This window comes from Podarcis filfolensis, assembly GCF_964270895.1.
Source record: "Podarcis filfolensis genome assembly, chromosome: 1".
Taxonomy (NCBI): Eukaryota; Metazoa; Chordata; class Lepidosauria; order Squamata; family Lacertidae; genus Podarcis; species Podarcis filfolensis.
Genome location: NC_139604.1, coordinates 106,439,809 through 106,459,586, shown reverse-complemented (window position 1 = coordinate 106,459,586; position 19,778 = coordinate 106,439,809). Strand labels below are relative to the sequence as shown.

Genomic DNA, 19,778 nt, shown 5'->3' with positions numbered 1-19,778 from the left:
CTGGGTTTCCCTAGTCCAGTGGTCTGCAACCCGCAGCTCCGGAGCCGCATGTGGCTCTTTTACACCTTTGCCGCGGCTCCGGGGCAGATACTAGCAAGGGGAGGAGGCGCATTGTGTGCCCCAACACTCCCCACTGTGGCGGGCGCTGTACTGGCTGTGACGTCGCATGGGGGCGGTGCGTGTGTTAGTCACGCACCGTCCTGACGTCACCTTCCCGCCCGCCCGCCCGCTACATTGTAAGGGGCATGTACGCTGGTCACTGCATTGAAAGGGGGCATGTACGCTGGTCACTGTTTTGAAGGGGAGTGAAGAACACACACACACAAAAAGGTAACTTGTTAATTTAACGTTTATTTCTATGAAGAGGAGTAATTCTGAGGGGTCAAACAAAGAAATAATTTTAAAAAGTGACAAAAAAGTTATTTTTATAATGACGAGTTTTGCGGCTCCCAGTTTTTTTTTCTTCGGAAACGGGTCCAAGTGGCTCTTTTTGTCTTAAAGGTTGCAGACCCCTGCCCTAGTCCTAGTCCCACACTCGAACTCGTACTTCAGACTGGGGTGCAGCATAGGAAGTGATGCTCCACCATAGCACTGAACTGTGCAACCAGTTACACATTCCCCTGAGCTGGCTGGTGCCATTGCCAGCAGCCAAAATACAAAAACACACTTTTTAAAAAAAAAAAAAAAGATTCGATTTTTACTGTGTATGGGCCCCCCTCCCCTGCACACTGCTTTGGAAACATTCACCGGGAAGTGGTTTATGGATCCTGAAATAAGCAAACATTTAAGGGTACAGGTATCACGTTCACGCAACAGTAGTCCCCAGCCCTAAGAAGCAAATGTGAAAGAAAGAAAAATGAAAGAGAAGCAGAAACAGCTTAAAAACAAATAATCACCTGAATGGAACTTTCCTGTTCCCAGTTGCTGCCGAACCACTTTGATTTGTTTGTCTTCCAGTTGCACTGATGGGACTGGAGTGGGAAGAAATTTTGGAGCGTGTTGAAGTTTTGGCATAAATCATGGGCTTTCTTCTGCTGCCTCTTTGGTTGGAAAGTAAATGCGCCCCTGTTTCCTGGTGATCATCCAGGTGATAGCCTCTTTGGAATTCCACAGAAGGGCCTTCTGTCCATGTGTAACAAATGATGGCTATAAAGGAAAGTGATCGCAGAGCTGATACAGGAGGAGGCATTTGTTTATATTCTTATAGTATGTATCTGATGGAATAGAAATTATCACTTAAAATTGACAAATGGAGAGGTACCCTGTGGAGATGCCAGAATTCAGCGAGGGCTAAGCTGGCTGTGAACCTTTTCCTCCCCAGGAGACGTCCAGAAGGAATCAAACTGCCAAGACAGCTTCAGCTTAATGTTAGAGCAGGGCTACCAGGCACCTCGGAGAATAATAATCTTTTCAAGGCCCTGAAAAATTGCAGGCTGCATGATTTGGGAGCTTTTCACCTCAAATGCATTTGGTGCTTTGAAATATGCAAGGAATCATGAGATCCAGGAATTTGCACACGGCATGTGATGAATGCGCACATTTGTAGAATGGATTGTTGAGGGAATGCTGCAATTAAAGCAAAACGAAAGCTGAGGTCAAGTATGAATGTGGCAAAGGGAGTTTGCTGAATTTGTCCTTCAAAATGTGCAGGCTACGTTTTATATAATTGTGTACATCTTGTCTGATAAGCCACCACAGTACATGCTGAGCCAATCCTGTGTTGGCATAGAAACGTCTGTTCCCCAGGGCCTCCTTCTGAAAGGGCTGTGTCAGTCAGTCAACAGCAACCTTCACGTAAGAAACTTTGCTTTGCCCATAAAATTACGGGTTTATAACTCCCCCAGGCCAGTGAGAGGGAGAGAATCTAAACGGCTGTGTAAAAACAGTAATGTACTTATTCGGCAGTCTTTATTGATAGCATATTTTGAGAACCAGGGGGATTTTCAAGGTATGTTTTGAATGGAAACACCTGTGGCTTGTTTAAGTTCAGTTTATGATTGGCTAGGAACTCAGCAACTGTTTCATGTAGTATCTTGATTTCATGGATCTGATCTTGTTTCTTTCTTAGGGAAGTGGCATAAAGGATTAGTATGGTCTGAGGGTGGGGAATGGACTTTTGAAGATTCATTTAGTGGCAACCCCTAGTGGGTGATATCACCTAGTGGATGATATCCAATATTAGTCAAAATCTGAGTAGACTCACTGAAATCAATGGACTCATGAGCTGTTTGACAATGGGCCAGACTCCCATGAGAGGTGGTGAGCTCTTCTTCCTTGGAAGTTTTTAAGCAAAGGTTGGATGGCTATCTGTCATGTATGATCTAGTTGAGATTCCTGCATTGCAGGGGTTGGACTAGTTGACACTCGGGGTCCTTTCAAAATCTACAGTTCTACGATTCTGTGTCCCACTAGTTTCAGTGAGTCTGCTCTGGCTGATGTTGAATATCACTCACTAAAGGTTCAAAGATTGGTTTGAGCCCTTTTTATAGCTGATACTTTGTTATCAGAATGTTTTTAGCAAACATGCTGTAAGTGAATCTTTCAAGTCAGGACAAACAGTGGCTAATTAGAAAATGTGATTTAGCACATATTGGGGGCGGGAGAAATTGATCAAAAGTTTTACTTTAAAATTTTGTATTAGAAATGGCATGCTCAGAATTGTCCTTTCCCTGCTGTGTCCCACACTGACTACAAAACATAGAATCATAGGATTGCAGGGGGCCTGAAAGTGAGATGAGTGCCACAACCCCATAGTCGCCTTTGACTGGACTTAACAGTCCAGGGGTCCTTTGCCTTTTACCTTTAGAGTAGGAAGAGACCCTGAAGACCATCAAGTCCAACCCCCTGCAATGCAGGAATATGCAGCTGTCCCATACAGGGATTGAACCCACAACCTTGCCATTATCAGCATTATGCTCTAACCAACTGAGCTAACCTACTGTGATGCAAGCACAGAAAAGCACAATAACCTCCTAAGTGTGGAAAGGCAATTGCGATTCTGTTTGTACCTTATCGTGGAGGAGCGGTGCTTGGATATCATGAGGAGCTACCACTCTGGAAGCACCCTTATATAGTAAAGGCAATAGCGAAGGGCTGAACTTATGAGTCTGCTCATTGCTCAGTGACAACATCAAAGTTATTGATGTTCTTCATAGCAACATTGATCAATTTCCTGTGGATTGTTTTTATGTCTGCCACTTAGCAATGCAAATAATTAAGCAGTATATAAATGTCTTAAACAAATAAGTAACTAATTTAACTGCTGTGGTTTCCCCAATTCTTGGAAATTGTCATTTGGGTGATAGGAATATGCTGCACGGGACCCTTACCATTCTCTCACCCACAAACTATTGTACCTGGGAGACAATAGTTGGTGACTGTTGGACAATCGTTGCAGGATAAAACCGCACCAGCAAAGCTTTCATTCTACCTCAGATGCTATATTTTGCCTTAGGATTTTAAAAGAAATATAAAACTATAGACAATAAAAAGTAGAATACCCAAACCAATGAAAGACAATTACTAAAGAAATAAAGACTCACACCGACTACCATCAGTATATCCTTAGTTGGGGAACTGTGGTCAGTAAAGGCACTATCATGACAGCCCCCATAATCACCACTACCCCCTGGAGAGTCCAAAAATATGGCCTGCTGTGCGGATCCATCATATATACAGAAATACAGAAATACCCTGTCCCTCCAAACTGCATCAGTACATAGCATAATTCTGAAGTGATTAGAATCTGTATGACTGCAACCTAGATATAGTTCCTCAGGTGAGCTACGTTGAATTTCTGACTGCGCAAGTTCAGCTTTTAGAGCACATGGCACTTGAAAGATCTGCAGCCTTCAGCAGATGTGAACAGTCCTGCAAAGAAATGCTTCTATCTAAACTGTCAGCATGAAGTAGGAACCCCATCCAAGAAACAGAAAGATGTATCTGGCCTCTGCTTGATTGTTTTCCTCATTCTCTGAATTCCTCTATGGTAATCGGTCACAAGCAAAAGCCTCAGTAGCTCCGCATTCACTTGCCAGAGGGAGGAAGTTCCATTAATTAACTTTGTGCTCCAGCAGATGACATCAACATTCCTGCTCTGAAAAAGAAAAGTTCCAGAGCTGCACTCCATTACAGTCCCACCTCCGCTGCACCATTGATTCTTAGTATATCAATAATCCATCTTTTCAACAGAGGCAGTTGTGATTCATTGAATGCTAATACATCATCGAGTAACTTACTAGCGCATGCGACTCAGCCCTGAGAAACCACAGTGCATACAATCACACGCAAACCATAGTATACACAATTAGTAATCTGCATATTAAGAAAGCCCTTATTCACTTTGCAGAATCAACCTGAAGCAAGATGAAAGAGGGAGGTAGAGAGCCTCTCAATAGTTGAGGGCTCACCTTTGCTCCACCTTAGGAATAAGTGACAGGATAAACAGTAGAATTGCGATTATGCCAAGTGTCCAGAGGTGGACAAACCTGTGACAAAGACACAAATCTTTACGTGATTGACTAATTGCTTTTAATATAGTGAGCCATGTATTCTGCAGGGACAGGAGCCTAGGAGCACTTCAGGACTATACGTGCAATAGAGAAGTAACGAACAGAGCATATTGGTAGGTCTCCTGTCACCTTTCAGCATTTTGGAAAGAAATACAAAGGGAAACTTGAGCTGCAGTTCTGCGTAAAGTGCTGCCACCAGCTTTATTATAACCTCTTCCTGTCGCATTTTGGCTTTCCTTGAGGCATAGATGTAACAGTAAAGATTTCCTCAATGAACTCAGCACCTTAAACTTTCAACGTCAATGACTGAGAAAACCATTGAAAGTGATACCAATCTACTTAATGCTCTCGTGCTGGAGCAGGGCTGCTGAATGAGCAGCACACGGCCAGGAAAGCTGCCAAAAGCACAGGGAGAACGGACGTATAAACATATAGCTTGTATACTGTTTGTTTATTAGGCAAATTGCCATTTCGTTGGCCTCAGTGCAGTGCATATATATATCTCTTTCAAAAGGCCCATTAATAAAAACTTACTGAGTCGGATGGTAAAAGCATTAGTTGTTCAGCTTCATCTCAATAGACAAAAGCGTGGGACACTGGAATATATATATATATATATATATATATATATATATATATATATATTCCTTGACATATTTTCAAATGCTCCACCTAGAACTATTCAAAATTAGGGCAATCTAAAAGGGGGAGCACTTTCCACGAACATTCTCAGCAGTGTGAATAAGTCTCCCTCCCCTTTAAGAGTTATTTTTCATTTTTTAAGGATTGTGCTGAAAGACTTAACTCAATCAAAGTGAGGGCAATCGGTGACCTGACTGGCTGGGATAACTCTTGTGATTATGCAGGAAGTGTTACCTTCACTCCTAAATTGCTTCTTTGTCCTCAGTGATATTGTCACATAGCCAAATTTGATTGGCTACATCCTGCTGTAATGTCATCTTGTTCATGACATCATCCCTGATTAGCTGGAATCGGTCTAGGGAGGAGAAAGGAGCTCTAACCAGGACATAAAGCAGTGCAAAATTTATCTGTATTGAGGGGGAGCAATGACAATGAACAAGGGGTTTCAGGAACTGTCATTCTCCCTGCAAGGGTTATTTTCAACCCAGAACGTGAAAGTGGAGGCAAAGATTTGACGCAGGAGTATTCCAAATAGAGGGTCTTTGGAACATTAAACTAACTGCAAGCAATATGGAATACAGTGAAAGAAACCCTATTCCCTTTGTCAAATGGTTGCCACTGCGAAGATTACTTCCTCTATGCTACCACTTTGGCTAGCTTTAGCGGGTGTGTTGTTTCCTCTTCAAAGAGGAAAAGAAGCTTTGAGTTCACTTCTTCAGTCAGGTCCATTTACCTACCCATGGCATCACCAGAGGGCAGTTTTTGAAGACTCTTGCTTTGTCACTTTGGGGCATAGTCATAACTGATGGGCAAATTTCCCCTTGCTCATTTAGAAAAGCATCAATTTCTCTGGACTGTCTCAAAAGATTCAGAGAATAAGCTCAGGAAGTTCAGACTACTGCGAATCATATTCTGGGCCCTGCCTAGGCTGTGGAGCTGGGGCCCCTGACACACCTTATCCATTTGCTGCCATTCAAGATGGAAATTAGGAATGAAGGATCACGTGACATTGATTCGCCTCTGCATGCCAGATTCTTGTCTGCCTCAGCTTTCCTGTTTCTAGAACTGAGGGCAAAAGCAGCAAACTTTGTAGACTTTCTGAATCTCATGCCAATAATTGAATGCAGACCAATATGGGCAGGACTTCATTGAAGTTCTACAAGCTGGTGCTCACAAGCTGACCGCAGCTCACTGCAGCACATAAGAAGATAGGAAGAGATCTGCTGGATCAGACCAAAGGCCCATGTAGTCCAGCATCCTTTTCTTTTAGTGGTCAACCAGATGTCTCACTGGGATGACCACAAGCAAGAGGACCTGATTGCAACAGCGCCCTCTCCATTTGTGATACGCAGCGATGGGCATTTGGAGGCAAAGTGTCTCTCTTTCTGTATTTTCTTCTCATCCATTGTCAGATTTCTTTTAAATCTGGTTTTCCTCCAAGTTTCAGATTGTGTTTAGTTAATTGCGGATCATTTCTCTTTGTCTCTTTAAAGACTGATCATATTCTTTCTATAACCCACCCTTTCTGGGCCCTCTGTTACTCCCCTCTGTGTATTTATCACCATATTGTAGCTGCAGAGCACCTACAATGCAAAGTACCTAGGCCTGCAGCTTTGGCATAAGGCCACCTCACCCCCCCCCGCCACCCCCCACTGCTACTAAGAACACGCCAAGTGCATCGGGAATCAGCCAAAAGGACAGCAATAAAAATAATAGAGCTGGCACCATCTCTCCCTCCTCCTGCTTTGCCAGGGCTCCCTGAGCAGCATTTATTCATTGTTGTTAACAGGGACGGGGCCTCTTAGTCCCTCTGCAGTGCTTGGGAAATGTTCCCTCTATGTTATGTTAGGCTTTTATCTCACTCGCGAGCCGTTGCCTCCTTCTGTCATGAGTTTCATTGTTAAATCTCTGTGAGCAACCTAGACATTTTCCTCATTATTCCCCCTTTGTTGTGGTGGTGGGGAGAACCTTGGAATCTCACAGATTTTCTGCCCCTCGCTCTTTTGCCCGGTATGAATGAACAAATCCGGCTGTGTAGGAAGGTCTATTTTTATTTTTAAGGGGGCCTATATCCCCATAGTACTTGAAGGAGCTCAGTGTCATGTATGTGGGGGGTTTTCTGCTCCTTCATTATTCCCAGAATAACTGGGCAAGGAAGGTTAGGCTGAGAGGTAGTGACTGAAGTTCACCCAATGAGCTTCATGGTTGAACAGGGGTTTGAACATAGCTCTCCGTGGTGCTAGTGCATGACCTACAAATCTTGGTGTCCTACAAATGTTGCAGACGACAGCTCCCAACCCAAGAGCCTGCTGGCCAGTAGCCCATCTAGTCTAGCATCCTGTCCTCACAGTGGCCAACCAGATGCCTGTCAGGCTTCGGGGGCTCAGCTTCCTCCCCACTTGGCCTTAGATAAGCCGTACAAAGAGAAAGCAGTCTCTTACTAGTAACAGAAATGTTTAATGAACTCAGCAAAAGAACAAGCGACCATTCTCAGATGCAGGTGTTCTCAATTAAGGTTCCTCCTACTTCCCTCTAGTCACTTCCGTCCTCTCAGCTCCTAGCAACCTGATTTCTCAACCACTGAGTCTTTTGCAAAGTTACCTTATCTAATCTCCTAGCCTTGGGACTGAGAGGCTGCACATCTTCCAGTTAGAGAGAGTTTGCTAGCTCACTCTCTTCCTCTTCTTCTTCTTCTTCTTGCTGTTCCCCTCCCAGTTCTGCCCAACTATTGTCTTCCAAACTGTGCCCCTCAGCAAACCATTGTTCCAAATCAACACTACTCCACTGCTCCTGTGGAGTTTCAGGATCCTGACCATGAGCAGGGGGAGGGGTAGGCTCCCACCATTCCTCATCAGAGTTGTACTCCTCAGGTTGGTCTCTGACCATTGCCTGCGGCAAACATGCAAGCACAATCCAAGCACAACAGCACTCTCTCCTCCTGTGGCTCCAGCAGCTGTTATTCAGAAGCATTATGGCTGAAGCAGGTCAACGAAGAATGCTGGGGATGCAGCTCATCTTCAGCCCTGCTCTGCCTTGACCAAAGTATCCATTCCTTGACACTTATAACAGTCTTATTTGAGGTTGGTCAACGACATTATTAATCCTTTAAGTGCACAGAAGCTATGGCAGAAAGAGCAGGCACATAGCAAATAATAGTTTTGACTTCCATTTGCAAAACATCAACCATCAACTGCAACATCAAGTGTTGAAATGTGTGAAATTTTAGGGCAACTTTTTAAACATCCAGTTTTCTCAAGGTGTACTGGGGACTTTTGGTGCCTTTTGTAATCATCTGCTTATTTTTGAATGTACAGGTTGACCAGATGGGGAGCAAGCATGCAGGCTGCCAATGATGATGATGATGATGATGATGATGATAATTTTTATTTATACCCCGCCCTCCCCGGCCAAGACCGGGCTCAGGGCGGCTAACACCAGATATAAAAACAATTGATTGAAGTACAACTTAAAAAACAAGATTAAAATACAACATTAAAACATTAAAATAGTATCCTAACAACAAAAAACCCAGCACCCTATAGCCCCCGAGCTATTTCTGTCAGTCAGATACCTTTTAACAACCTTCCTCCAGAAAATTCCGAAGTTTGCTGCTGTTGTGTCTGCCACTTACATTCAAACATCAAAAACTGGTTTTAAATAGGCGGAGAATGCACAAAAGCTCGCAGTAGCCACCAGCCATCAAAATACATTAGTCAATGCAATACACTGTTGTTGTTCATCAAGTAGCAGGCTGTAGAAAAGCCTGGAGGGAAGAATTCATTTTGCATAATGAAAAATCACATTGTTGACAATACTTTCCAAAATGAGGCACTTCATACATTCAGCTCCAAACCAATGACTGATAAATTACTGGGTGATGGGACACGGAAAGATGTACATGTCACGATTCCAGGGTCAGACATCCCAGGTTCAGGAAATGAGGCTGTGACTTTAGAAGATGTGTCAGAGTGGAAAGAGGCATCAACTCTGAATCCGGGTGGCCCCCATTTCCAAGAAGCGCTCCATAGCCACAGTCTCCTATGAGTCCATGGCGGCTGAAGCAGGCAAAGTCCCTTTAATAACTATCTGACTTTTAGAAGACATTATCAGATGGGCACAAGATATTGGTCGTCCCATAATGTTGGCAGACTGGGGAAACCTTTGGAAAACAACTATGAATTTTACGGCATGTAACAATATTAAAGAGAACATGCTAAAGATGCAGTATAGATGGTATCTTACCCCATCAAGGCTTTCTAGGATGCATAAAAATATCGCAAGTAACTGTTGGAGGTGTGGGGAAAGTAATGGAAACTTGTACCACATGTGGTGGATGTGTAGGAAAATAAGAGAAATCTGGGGCCTCGTCTATGATGAGCTGAAAAAAATCTTTGGAACAACATTTTTTTAAAAGCCAGAAACATTTTTGTTAAGCATCATTGGTAAAGATATTCCGAAAAACTTAAGAGAAATGTTTTTATACGCTATGGCGGGTACCCGAACACTAGTAGCAAAGAACTGGAAAGGGGAAAATGTTCCGACTATAATGGATTGGCAGAATAGTAAGTTACAATAATATGTGGAAATGGCGCAATTGACCAACAGCCCAAGGGGCAGTTCAAGACAAGAATTTGCACAAAAATGGGATAAACACAAGAGATATGTACAAAAATATACAAATGGTTTTTTGTCTATGGCAGCATTTGAATGACCTTGGATAAAGAAATAGAGGAGAAATAAGATTAACGGTACAAATTGTTGTAAGAATATATTAGAGAATATATAAAGAATAGCTTAATAATGGTAGGTACATTCACTATTAGAATAAAAGCATACAACGGGAATTGACAGGGAGTCCAAAGTTTTTATGATATTTTTTGTTAATAACTTTTGTTAATAATCTTTGTTAATAACCACATAAAAAGTATCATAAACACAGTAGAAGCTTAAGGTTTATATCTATGTAAGAAAAGACAGGTATATGGTTTTTGTGTGTGTGTGTGTGTGTGTGTGTGTGTGCATGTATATGATTGAAATCTCAATTTACTCTACGAGATGTACTATATATATGTAATGTATTGTAAGACTATTAATAAAGTTTGTTACATTGCATAAAAAAAAAGACTTCTGAAGACATCTGAAGGCAGCCCTGTTTAGGCATGTTTTTAATGTCTGATGTTTTATTCTGATTTTAATCTGTTGGGAGCCACCCAGAGTGGCTGGGGAAAACTAGCTGGATAGGTGGGGTATAAATAATAAATTTTTATTATTATATTATATTACTATTATTATTCCCAGTGGAGGTTGTTAACCACTCAGAAAGCCCTACTTAGGTCTCAGGCAGGGGTTGTCTGTTGCTGAGGCAATGGTAAATGTAGCTTTACAGTCTGAGCTCTGCATGGAGCTGTCCAAGGTGCTCCCTGGAACTTTACCTTGCCTTACTGGAAACTGTACTTTGCCTCACAGTATACTGAGCTTTGGGACGTGGGTGGCACTGAGGGTTAAACCACAGAGCCTAGGACGGCGGTTTGAATCCCCTCGACAGGGTGAGCTCCCGTTGCTCGGTCCCTGCTCCTGCCAACCTAGCAGTTCGAAAGCACGTCAAAGTGCAAGTAGATAAATAGGCACCACTCCGGCGGGAAGGTAAACGGCGTTTCCGTGCGCTGCTCTGGTTTGCCAGAAGCGGCTTAGTCATGCTGGCCACATGACCTGGAAGCTGTACACCAGCTCCCTCAGCCAATAAAGCGAGATGAGCGCCGCAACCCCAGAGTCAGTCACGACAGGACCTAATGGTCAGGGGTCCCTTTACCTTTATACTGAGCTTTGCCTTGGCTGGCCTACTGAACTCTTGTATGGAACCCGTCACCTGACTGAGACCACCATCTGGGACAGAACAGTATGTGAATGTATGAATCCTCTGTCCCAGAAATGGGAGCAGACTCCAGGAATTTTTATTCCCAAAGCCACGTCTTGAATTAGCTTCCCTGTCTTGCATCTCCAAACAGGCGATAATATCCACAGAATCCACAGCTCCACCTGCCCAGGCCACCCTACGCAGTGCAATGTTCTCTCTTTCTCCATGGCCTTGTCCACCTTCCTTCTTTCATCACCGCTTCCCTTTTGAATTTATCCCTGTTCCCGTCATCCGCAGGTGAGCTCCGAAAGGGAGAAGCTAATTGCGCAATAAGTCAAGGTGGGTATCTTCTCCCCTCAACCCAACCTCCCCCTCCCCCCTCCTGTCCATACAAGATTGATAATGAAACCGATACCTTTCGCCAGCGTAATTTTCATATTTAATGAGCGTGACTCAGAAACTATTACATTAATTAGTCAAATCCCACAAACCGTTAATAGTGCATGGTGTAATTAATATTGTATTCAATTAAAAGCTGACCCATTTCAGGTGCCTTCCCCTGGTTTGGGGGGAGGGGCTCTTTGGAAATGGCGTATGTCACAGTGCCCGGGGCCAATCCTTTCCCTTTCCTAGCAGCGGGTGAGGGAGGTATCCATCTTCTCCGTTTTGCTTCTCTGGTTCTTTTCTCCGCAAACATATGCTGGGTTCTTTCCCTCCCCATCTCTGAACGAGGCTGCTCTTGCTATACAGACAACCTGCTTGCTGTGATTTATGGGGTAGGCCTGTACGGGGCTCACAGACTGGAAAATTTCCAGTTTACACAAGAATTCCCTGAAAAATGAGCTTGGCTAATTTATTTCTTTCATTAATAACTTCTAGCTGTGAGGTAATCTTTCTGGAACCCCCTTCTCCCCCTTCACAAACCAAAGCCCCACTTGCACCACTAACCCCCGACACACACACACACACACACACACACACACACAGCCCTCAGTACACACTCTAGATGTCTCTCAGGTAGACATCTTATAAACAAAGCAAAACATGCTTATAAAAAAAGCAATGGTGGATGAAGCTTCCTTTACAAATGATGAAGACAGGACAAACTAGGTCCTGAGCACAGTTTCATCTCTGAACGTGAGCTTCGTGACCAAGGGATTCAAGCTTTCCTCATAAGTCTCTTTCTACAAGGAAACACTGATATCCCAGACTCAAACCCCACCTCATCCTTAGACAAAATGCGTGGTTTGAGCAATTCACTTTCTCTCGGCCTAAGGGCTTTTTTTAAAAGCTGAAATTTTTGGGAAGGGGTCCAAAATGTTATGGAAGGGGCAATGTTTTAATGTTTAATGTTTTATTATTATTTTTTAAAAATTATATTTTTATTTGCTATATACATATTGCATACATACAAAAAATACATTATAATACAAAAATGCCAAAAAATAAAATAAAATAAAATAAAATAAAAAATACAGAACTAGAAATAGAAAAAGTAAAGAAAAAGAATACATCCTTCAACCACTATATGGTTCCTATATCTAATATCTTGGTTGTTTGTAATCATTTTATACATTGTGGAGAGACAATTTGTTTACCTGTGGAGTTTTTAGTCTAGGCTAAGCCAATCATAATTTTGGGAACCTGCTTTCCTCATATAATTTACAAAGACATTCTCTCTTGATTTCTTCAGTTGGTTGGCTTCTTACTAATTCTGATAGTTTTGCCACTTCGAGATACTCGCTTAATTTTAATAACCATTCTTCTTTTGTTGGAATTGTGTTGCTTTTCCAGTTTTTTGCAATCACAATCCTAGCGGCTGTTATTGCATATAGAAAGACTCTTTTATTATCTTTTGGGATGTCTGTTGTGAAGATACCTAGTAAGAATAACGCTGGTTTTGTTTTTTTAAAAGTGCTTCTTAACGTTTTTTTTTAATTCTTCGTAAATTATGTCCCAGAATACTTTAATTCTGGGACATGTCCACCACATGTGGAATAGATTCCCATCCTTATGGTTGCACCTCCAACACTTACTGCTGATTTTTTTTTTCATTTTCACCAATTTTGATGGGGTCAAAGTTTTATTATGTTTTTATATATGTTGGAAGCCTAATAATAATAATAATAATAATAATAATAATAATGGAATAGGACACCCCTATTTTCATCAGAGAAATGTTGGAGGGCATGAAGTGTTGCTGCCCCATCAGAGCTCAGCTTGTGCTGTTTTGAGTACCACCCTTGGTGATTTCTGGCTGTTCTCCAGGTGTGAATTGCTGACAGACAACTTCAAGGCCCCCTCCTGCTCTCTCCAGTATGGTGTAGTAATTAAGAGCAGTGGTGTGCTGGACCCGGGGGGGGGGGGTTACCGAGAGGCGTGGTCAGAGTCTGGTCCTGGGTTGAGGGTCTGGAGACTGTCCACCAAGGGTGAAGCGGGGTCCAAAGCAGGAAGCCGGGCGTGGTCAGGAACTCCAGAAGAACAGGTCTGGGTGCTGGCAGAAACAGGTTTCCAACGACGTTGCTCCCGCAACCTGGGACCAGGCTGACTGGCCTTTATCTTCTCTGAGGCCAGGGGCGGTCCCGGCCCACAGGTGACCCGCCTCTCCTGGCCTTAAGGCGAGCACTCCTCCTGAGAGAACCCAGTTCCCTCTGCCTCTCTGCCCTGAGCCTCTGGAGCTCAGGAGAGGCTGGAGGGTTACTGGACCCAGGGGGAGGCTCACCTTCCCCTGACAGGGCTGGGAGAGGCGCACCTGTAGGCAATGGGTCCTCGATCACCTCCGGAGCCAGAGTGGATTCATCTGGTGTCTGCTCCTGAGGATCCGGCACAGGTGCAGGCACTTCAGATTCAAGGCCCTGCCCCGGCTCAGCCGGCCCTGGAGGCAGGGACTCCTGTGCAGGCTGGGATTCCTCTGGTTCAGCCTCTGAATCAGACTCCCAGGCCATCACAAGTGGACTTATAATCTGGTGAACTGGGTTCGCGTCTCCCGCTCCTCCACATGCAGCTGCTGGGTGACCTTGGGCCAGTCACACTTCTTTGAAGTCTCTCAGCCTCACTCACCTCACAGAGTGTTTGTTGTGGGGGAGGAAGGGAAAGGAGAATGTTAGCCGCTTTGAGACTCCTTCGGGTAGTGATAAAGTGGGATATCAAATCCAAACTCTTCTTCTTCTTCTCCTCTTCTCGTGGTTCTTTATCTTTAAAACAGAATTGGACTTGGCAGCCCTTCTAGTAGAGGACTGTACTTTATAAACTAGGAGACATGGCCACCACAAGATGGGAATCCTACCAAGGTCCTCTGGGAAAGAATAACAATTGGATTAGCATGCCACCATCTCAGCTTGCCCAAACCTTCTTTGGCTTGCAGGCGTCAGAGGGCTCACTGCCCAGGCAGCTAGACAAGAACTTTATTGTCTCTCTCCAACAAGGACAGAACAGGAACAGGAAACTCCCGACTACCCAGATACAACTAAATCCAGTTGTGCTACTTGGGGATTATACTATATAATGGCAATATCTTCCAGGTGCCCCTGCTATATGAAAATGAGATCTGTACCAATGGAAGCAGGGCTGGCTTAAGACTTTTAGAGGCCCTAAGCACTTAAAAGATTTTAGTATCCCCATATATATATCTAACTCAAAATATAAAACAATAATAAATCGTAAAATAAAATTTTATTTTTCAAAATGAAAGAAAACCTACAGTAAAATGGAAAATAATGTTTATTTTTGTATACTTCCACTTTATATTTTTTTTTGGGGGGGGGAACTACTACTTTTTCTAATTGCAAAGATTTTGATCAGATCCTCAAAACTAATATTATTCAACACATCTGCTTCTATGCCCAGCCTGCCTTGCTTCATAGCTGTTCTTAGTTAGGATTTTTAATATACTTCAGCTGAGAAAATGAACCCTCAGCCGAGCAATTTGTGACCATTAATGTTAAAAATCCGGCAATGGAAAATTTCTTTGGTGCTCCCCATCCCTTGATGCCCGCAGCAGGTGCTTATTTTGCTTAATGGTTGATCCAGCCTTTGATGGAAGAGTAGGGTTGCCATATTCCAAAAAAGAAAAAACCAGGACACCCACAAAATTGATGAGCTCTTTAAAGGAAAATGCAAAAAAACCCCAAAACCTGCAATTTTTTGATTGACTTGCCTAAGACCCAGGACAAAGCACCACCTTTGTGCCCTGACGTATGGCAGTCCAATGGAAGAGACTCTTTTCAGAAGTGCTGCCCTGGTTGTGGAATGCTGTCCCCAAAGAAGTTTGCCTGTCACCTGCCTTGTTCTCTTGCTGGCAGCATGCCAAGTCCTTTTAAATTATCCCACGCTCTTCCTCTGAAACTGCTTTTATACTTACCATCACCATTTTGATTTATTACTTCACTTTAAGGTCTCGGTGGGGGTCACAACAATTTAAAACACAACATTAAAACATTTTGAATATTTTTTAAAGAATTAAACATCCTTAACATTTCAACTTTTGACAATTGAACATTTTAAACAATTTGACATACGTATGTTAAAACATTTAAAACAAAAGTACAGTATGCAGCTTCTATTTTTTTTAATAATGTATTCTAAATGTAGTTTATATAGTTATCCTGTAATTATCCAGTAGTTTTAAAACAGTAGCTTTTTAAATACAGTTATTCCATTTTAATGCCGTATTTTTTATGGATAGTATTTTATTGATTTCGATTTTAGTGATATTATTTATTCAGCTGCTCTGAAAATCTTTTCTGAAAGTGGTTTATCCATCTTGTAAGAAAGAACCGAATAAAGGTACCTCAGTATGACATAGGCATAATGATTTATTTGTTTATAAATGCATGTTGCCTGCCTCTTTTGGTGAAAGAGACCTTTCAGTTGCTCTGCATCAAACAAGGGGTCATTTGAAAGTCCACAGTATGTTGCCATGGATGAGGGGTTTTATTTCACAGAGGATGCTCATTGATCACGAGAACAGATTTTAAAGTTTCCACTGCCTAGAACCTGAGCACTCTGCTGCCCAAGAGAACAATAGCCCCCTCCTGTGTGACATGAATAAGCTGAGCCAATGGCGCTCAAAGGGGTCGTAACTCCCTCCTTGCCATCCTGGGACCACTGTGACTCGAGGCAAAACGAGAGGCAGGGCTTTCATAAGCACAGAGGAGGCAGAGGCGGAGGAAGAAAAAGTCAAAGTGAGGGAATCCAATGTTGGCATCACACCTCCCGTGTTACAGGCAGAACTGAATGACTTGTACTAGTCCGGGTGTTATCTTCAGCTTTGGCAAAAAGAGGTAAACAGCAGCACAAGTCACCATGTAGGTATTTTCTAAGTGTGAACATGTGGCACAGGGTGGCAGAGCTCAAAGTGGCCCAATATTACATTATAAATTACATTCAAAACTGTATTGGAAATACACAACAGTGAGTCCTGTTCAGGGTGCCAGCCAGGCAGGAATACTCCCTTCCAAGACACTCCATTCCGGCCCACTTGTTTTCTACCCTCCCAACAGATTTCCAGCTTTTGGTTGCCTTATTGCAGTGATGGCAGACCTTTTAGAGACTGAGTGCCCAAACTGCAACCCAAAACCCACTTATTGATCGCAAAGTGCCAACATGGCAATTTAACCTGAATACTGAGTTTTAGTTTAGAAAGAAACAATAGAGTGGTACCTCGGGTTGCAAACACCTTGGGTTACAAACACTTCGGGTTACAGACTCCGTTAACCTGGAAGTAGTACCTCAGGTTAAGAACTTTACCTCAGGATGAGAACAGAAATCACGCGGCGGTGGCAGCAGAGGGAGGCCCCATTAGCTAAAGTGGTACCTCAGGTTAAGAACAGACCTCCAGAGTGAATTAAGTTCGTAACCAGAGGTACCACTGTACACAGATAGGCCTAAATGAAACATACAAACAATATCATCAAACCAAACATGTAGGGGCATATAACTTCTATTGTAGTGCCTACCTTTAAACTCCGCTAACAATATAATCCCGGAGAACATTCCGGTGGGCTACTACTGCTTATTGTTCTACAAAAGGAGTGCAATGGTGCATTAGATGCACAGTTACGCTGGATGCTAAGCCTTGACTACACTGCTTTCTCACATATGCTTAGTCAGTTGCTCCCCTGCCAGTATGGGGAAAGGGACGCAGGACTACACTAATGGCCAAAATTGTGGAACCTTCTGGAAACGTGTATTTCCAATTAATAAAGGCTTATTGAGTCATTGGGCTGTTTGGGGGTTTGCTTTGAATTTTTGCGTCCTTATTTCCAGCGCCCTCCATATTTTTTCATACCTGAGGTTCCACCAAGTCTGCTTGCTGATACCTCTTTCTTGTGCTTATGTGGTGCTACTATATGTAAGGACTTCTTGCTCCAGAACATTGCTAATGTGTCCAGAATAAGCAAATAACTAAAGGCTCACTGTTTAGGGCTTGGTCTTCTGAACCTCAGCTTCATCTGCCTACCCACCTGTAATAAGTGTGGGGAATCTTTGACCCTCCAGATGTTGCTGAACCACAACTCCCACCAGCCCTAGCAAGCGTGGCCAAGCTCTCAAGGGCTGTTGCTGATCTTACCTGCCAAATCGGATCTGACTGGGTGTGTGGAAATCCAAAGAGAGATCTTGCTTAACTCAGTTCCAGTTCAGTGGGTAAGATCGGATATTTGGAAGGCATCGCAACAGAACAAGGAGAAAACTCTCGGACCCAGGGGAATTAATTGGTACACAATATGATCAAAATATGGGTTAAGCAAAAGTGTGTGTGATCCCTACCATCTCTCCCATATGCCCTCACTTATGCATGCTTACACACACGGCGGAGGCATATTTTCTTTCAGGTATGCAGGTTGCCCTGCCCTTCCTTTTAGCTGGAGCTTAAGTAGATCAGCGTCAAAGGAAAAGCACCCCCCCCCCACACACACACATTCAGGGAAGCCCTTTTGAGTAATAAGGAGACACCATATGAATGTAAAGTTGTCAGTTTTACAGCTTCTTTCATCAAGAGCGAGAGAAAGCAGAAAGTGAATAAACCAGACTTCCTAAGCCAGGGGTAGGCAACCTAAGGCCCGGGGGCCAGATGTGGCCCCATCGCCTTCTCAATCCGGCCCGCAGGTGGTCTGGGAATCAGCGTGTTTTTACATGAGTAGAATGTGTCCTTTTATTTAAAATGCATCTCTGGGTTATTTGTGGGGCATAGTTATTCATTCATTTCCCCCAAAAAAACATAGTCCGGCATAGAAGGTCTGAGGGATGGTGGACCGGCCCACGGCTGAAAAAGGTTGCTGACCCCGTCCTAAGCTCTCAGTGGATGGTTTTCTCAAAAGTATTAAGATAAAGGGTCTTTTTGTTTTTCTCCTTAATTCAAAGTTTTCAAGAGTTTAAAAAAAATGCAAGTTAATGAAGCTTGCCTTTAGCAGGAACAGATATCTATATATCGTAGCATCTGCAAGCATTGGCGGGGGGCGGGGGGGCAGCTCAACCTGTTCCCCAAATTAGGCCTGGTGATGCAACTGAAGTCTCAGCATTCCATGGGCTTGGCATTCTCTACAATATCTGTGATGAGGTAAATTTCATTTCCCAGGTTTTGACTGTTAAGTGTAAAGATGTTCCATTTTCAGACTTTTCCAGTAATCAGTATACCTGAAGGAGTTTCTCCACCCCCATCATTCAGCCTGGACACTGAGGTCCAGCTCCGAGGGGCTGCTGGCAGTTCCCTCCCTGTGAGAAGTGAAGCTACAGGGAACCAGGCAGAGAGCTTTCTCAGTAGTGGTGCCCACCCTGTGGAACGCCCTCCCATCAGATGTCAAGGAAATAAACAACTATCTGACTTTTAGAAGACATCTGAAGACAGCCCTGTTTAGGGAGGTTTTTAATGTTTGATGTTTTATTGTGCTTTTAATTCTGTTGGGAGCCACCTAGAGTGACTGGGGAAACCCAGCCAGATGGGTGGGGTATAAATAAATTATTAATATTATTAATATTATTATTAATACTAATACTACAATGTATACAGCACATTTTTAGCTTTCTGGGTATATTTTAGTTATACTTCTTGTCGTCCTCTTCTGGGGGGAGGCTTCAAAGTGTCTTCCCTTTAGATTTCAGGTTCCAATTCCAATTAAACTTTTTATTGCACTAGCCATAGGCCATGGCATCATTCAGAAGGTGAACAAACAAACAACAACAGCCATAAAAATCATTGGGCACAGACATACAATAAAACCATGGTCATGGCTACTAAAATTATTTGTAAGATTTCAGGTTGCATTTGAAGTATACTGAACGTGCATGGGATGATGGTGCGGCCGACCATCATAATTCCACTCCCCCTGCATATTCAGGGTATGGCACTGCACCCCACTAAACTTCTGCATAGGGCTAGTCAGTCAGGCCTAGAGTGGCCCGGTGTAAAAGCAGACAGGTCCCCCACGATTTTAATAGCACTGTAGAAGAGAGAGTGAATGCAGCCTGTCACACCAAGCCATACCTGCTGAGATTCTGTATTCTGTATTTAAAGATGCAAGAGCCCCGTCTGCTTTTGCATCTCCTCACCCTTGTCAGGCCTGAGCATCTGTGGCTTCTCCAACCCATGACACAGTTGAAAGAAATAACGGCTGCACTTACTTACTTTGAACCAGTGCCACTTTTTCCCCAAGTAAACCTGGCTAAGATCAAGGTGAGGCAGTGTGAACTTGTTGAATTTGACTCAGCTGGAAATTGGATTGTAACTTGGCCAAGGGGGTTGGTTTGTTTTTGGAGGCATGGGAGAGGAAGGG

At 43.3% G+C, this 19,778-nt stretch overlaps 1 long non-coding RNA gene across 1 annotated transcript in view; it reads right to left on the bottom strand.

Moving 5' to 3' along the window:
- Positions 1-331: 331 nt before the first annotated feature.
- The window catches only part of LOC310766653, a 331,293-nt gene continuing 311,846 nt past the window's right edge, over positions 332-19,778 (bottom strand). The window contains exon 2 of the long non-coding RNA XR_014550305.1: positions 332-517. This is a non-coding gene — a long non-coding RNA (uncharacterized lncRNA). The remainder of the gene's footprint in view (positions 518-19,778) is intronic.